Source organism: Polypterus senegalus, chromosome 13, assembly GCF_016835505.1.
Source record: "Polypterus senegalus isolate Bchr_013 chromosome 13, ASM1683550v1, whole genome shotgun sequence".
NCBI classification, from domain to species: domain Eukaryota; kingdom Metazoa; phylum Chordata; class Cladistia; order Polypteriformes; family Polypteridae; genus Polypterus; species Polypterus senegalus.
In genome coordinates, this window is record NC_053166.1 from 124,295,887 (window position 1) to 124,300,718 (window position 4,832).

Below are 4,832 nucleotides of genomic sequence, written 5' to 3' on the forward strand. Positions count from 1 at the left end.
TTAAGCACGAAGGTTTTTGTTTTTAATTTTATTTATTTTGTTTTTTCCCTTCTTTTTTTATGTGGATTCATTCCTTTATCTTGAATGAATAATTGAGATTTGGACTCGTTGAACAAATTTATGGTTCTGAAAATCCAGAGCCCGATTCCTTGTATGTCATTATAGATGTGGCCAATAAATGTAATTCTATGATTCTGTGAACAAGAAAACCTGCTGCTAGTGAAAATAAAAACAGATGATCGAGCTTAACAACTGGATTTGGGGTTTTGTTTGTTCATTTGTTTTGTTTTTCTTTTAATGAGAAATGAGTCTAAGCAGTCCTATTCTTGGATTGTTTCTCATATGCAATAAGTCATCTGTAAGAGCCATTTTCCTAGTTCTATAAAATGTATGAATATTTACTAGATATAATGCATAAAATATGGGAGGTTCCTAAAACCCCCGTGAATAGAATTGAGTTGGTATTTTTCTGTCATTTCTTAACAGTTTTTGAGTAAACAATGTTCTTTAGTAAGTGTTTAGCCTTACCTTGTGTAAGGTATAGAGGCATACGGTTTTTTAACCGTGTCCTTGAACGAATTCCTTTTTATGCTCGTGTTTGTGCATATGCATGTCACTGAGCCTGGTGCATATCTAAGTGCCAGCGCTAAGGTCTTTTGAGTGTAAAGTAACTCGTAAATTAAAAGATCTAAGTTTTGAACCGTATGTTTAAAGTATACAGAAGAAGAAATAAATAACCTTTAAGTACAGAAGTAACCAAAGCTTCATAAGAAAAACTAAGTTTATAGAAGATACATTTTTCCATTTTTTTCCTTTATTCTTTGTGTGTAACTATTTTTCTTTTTATTCTTGTATAGATTATTTGCCTTTAACTTTCACTAAATATTTTTAAAAATGAACTTTTGGACTGAGAGATTTCTTTGACACGCGTCTTACCCGTGCCTGACTTCACCTTATATAAAGGCGGCTACATCATCCCTCATGGTGATTTCTAGCTGACTATTTAGTTATATAATTTCAGATCAGTTCTCTTTTGTTCAGATGTGATTCTTTAAGTGGAGTATTCTTGGGTACAGAGAAATCCTCTTACCTAACAAAATGTAATAAAAAGCTCAGTGTCTGTGTTTTTTGTTCCACTCCCTTGGTCAATCTCAACAACAATTAGCACACATAGACCACTTTTGTAGGAAGACCGTAATCTACTTTGTAACATGAAATTCTGATCCTGGGGGTACCTTTCTTTTGTTTCCTTTTTTGTACAGTTAGTTTTAATGTCAGTGCCACCTGGTGGCTCAGAGCAAGTAAAACAGACAGATGGTGAACTAACAGGCCAAAGGACCAGAGCTTAAAATGACTAACATGTTCAACGCTGGAAGCTGCAGCTAATAATTTAATAATTAACAACTGCAGACTTCAAAAATCCCAGCATCATAGAAAAGCAATTTATAAAGTGTCAGTCATTAAACCATCACTTAAAAAGTCAGACCTAGACCCACACATACTAAATAATTATAGGCCTATTTCAATTTTACCCTTTCTCTCTAAAATACTAGAAAAAGTAGTCGCCAATTCAGTCACACCTTATGCATTACAATTTATTTGAGAAATTCCAGTCTGGTTTCTGCACTGGTCATAATACAGGAACGGCACTAACACGGGTTGTAAACGACATTCTGATATCCTCTGATGAAGGAAACTCCACTGTAATTATGTTGCTAATGCCATTGACCATTCGATTTTACTGCACAGGCTAGAAAACGATGTTGGACTCACAGGCCCCGTGCTCACTTGGTTCAGTTCTTATTTATCAAATCGATTCCAGTATGTACAGAAATGTGCTGACAGGACTCCATCATTATACACAGAAGTTCAATATGGTGTCTCGCAGGGCTCAGTAATCAGACCTTTACTGTTTTCACTTTACATGCTTCCACTGGGATCTCTCATTAGGAAACATAATGTTAATTTTCACTCGTATGCAGATGACACCCAGTTATACCCTCTTTTAGATCAAATGAAGTTTCTCCGATGTTGTCTTTAATTAGTTGTGTTACTGAATTAAAGGAGTGGATGAATGAGAACTACTTGTCTTTAAATACAGATAAAACAGAGATGTTAATTATTGGAGGGACAACAATATTCTGTCATCATTTAACTCAGTTGAAATCACCATTAATTTTACTGAATCAGCCTGCAATCTAGGAGTTCTCTTTGTCTGTAGCGTGTCATTTAAAGCTCATATTATAAAGTTGTCCAAATCATGTTTCTTCCATCTTAAAATGTTGGGAAATTAAAGGCTTTCTAAATAAACAGGATTCCTGCATTTATCTCTAGTAGGACTGACTACTGCAATGCGGTGTTCACTGGCTGTTCAAACTGGTCTTTATACAGCCTCCAGTTAATCCAAAATGCTGCTGCAAGAATTATTACAAGAACAAGAAAATATGAACACATAACTCCAGTTCTTAAATCCTTACACTGGCTCGATTAAGTTTAGAGCAGATTTCAAAATCCTCCTTTTAACATATAAAGCTTTAAATGGCCGAGATCCGGCTTACTTGTCTGAACTTATCATGACTTACAAACCTGAGCACACATTAAGATCTCAAGATGCCAGTCTGCTTAGGATTCCAAGGATTAATAAAATAACAGTGGGAGGTCGAGCTTTTAGTTACATGACCCTAAACTGTGGACTTGTCTGCCTACTACTATAAGAGATGTCCCTTGGTCTCAGCTTTTAAATCCCAGCTGAAGACTCACTACTTCAGTTTAGCACACCCTGACTAGAGCTGCTGATTAACTGTACAGACTGCATCTCTGTTGTCAGTCATTAGCACTAAAACATAAGTAACATGACAGTTAGAATTGAATACTAACCCTCACCTATTCTGTTTCTGTTCTTGGTACTCAAATATGGCACTTGGTGCCACGGCCCTCCAAGTTGTTTTGCCTGCTTAAGGTAAAGTCATCTCTGATGGAGGATCGCGAGGAATCGTGGGGTAGAGGGTCCTTTATCGATTGACCCAGCTGTTTCCAGTTGTGGAATGTACAATAGGGGGAGTCGGTTTGATGGCCGAGGTCTCTAGGACTCTAAACAAATCCAAATCATATTATTGGATATCATCTACTGTTAAATTCTGGTCTGTATTTGTAAAATTTTTTTTTTTATACTGTATTGATGATTTGTTCTGTTCTGTGTATTGTATTGTATTGTATTGACTCCTTCTTTTTGACACCCTCTGCACACAACCTACCTGGAAGGGTCTCTACTTTGAACTGCCTTTCCTGAGGTTTCTTCCATCTTTTCCCTACTAGGATTTTTTGGGAGTTTTTCCTTGTCTTCTTAGAGAGTCAAGGCTGGGGGGCTGTCAAGAGGCAGGGCCTGTTAAAGCCCATTGCACTTTGGTGTGATTTTGGGCTATACAAAAATAAATTGTATTGTATAAAGTTCATCTTTTGCCGTAATGATATATAGCATGAAAAACACTTTCATGATGCAATGGCATACAAAACATTTTGCAAACTGTACATCTCAGACAGATCTGCCACATTGCACTAATAAACAAGGGCTATTTTACTTAAAAAAGTACATTATAAAAATACCTCCGCTTTGAGATTGTCTCTCCTCTTCTTCTTTTTTCTGATTTCTCTTTTCAGAAGCGGATGGACATATTCTTTTAGATGCCATTTCAACACTAGACTGCACTTTATCTCCGTGTCTTCTCTCAGATTGGTAACACGTGCCACTAGTTGAGAATCAAGTAGCACAGTTGATAATTGCCACCCACCTACCAACCCATAATAAACACATAAGCTACCCACAATCTGTCACTCAATAGGAGTGAACCAATCAAACACCTGCCACCTTAGCAGAACCAGTTTGATTGTTCTGTCTCCACCATGATGCCTAAGTCCCAAAACACAAACAAGTAGTGTAAATAAAAAAAAACAAACTTGAATGTAGCCAATGAGGGGGCACTCTAGTGGTGCTCAGGGTCCAAACCTTCAATTGCAGTGTCTTCCAGAGCCTTGTCATTCATTATCGTTTTTTTTCCTTTCCTTGCTATTCTACTCAAAATGCTCTGTCAGGTGTCTGAAGACGCTCGTTACTATCTCTCCATGTTTTAGTGCTGTTCTTTTTGACAAAGGCCTGATATCACCCAAGGATGAGGAGAAGGTGGCAGCTTAGCTTTACCTATGGATGTGGCAGAGGTGAGGATGTGGCTGTGGAGGTGGTGGTCTTTAATAACAGGGTATTACACATCCAGAATATGTTGTAGCTCTGTGAGAAAATCATGTATCCACGTAAAGGAGACATTGGGTGCAAATTCACCACAGAAGACAACAAATTGTCTCACTTTTCATGCTCCAGTCTACTTAGAAAAATAAAAGAGCAAATTGGAAAGGGAGGACTTTGGGGTTTTTATTTCTCGGTTAAACTTTATAAAATATGAGGGAATCTTCCTTTAAAAAACAACAAATATTTTATGTGACGATGTGTCCTGCTGGTAAAGCCTCTCCCTCAAGATTTCCGCCCCATTAGAAGCGATGCAAATATCAGGGATTGTAACATCTAGTCCTTTCATTGAATCTGAACTCTGGAGCGATCCACCGACCACTGTGAAAGGGAAGCTGACAATCAGGGAAAGACCAGATGACAGCCTGGAAAGACTGCTGACAGGAGGGAATAGACCCCAATTGGGCAGGTGTGGGTTAGCGCCTCATACCAGCAGGACCCAGCGCTTGTTAGCATTTCTGGGTCCACCCATTTTTGCTACAAAAACTTTGAAGGAGAAGATACCCCCAGGGTCTGCGAGAGCGGGGGCGGAAGA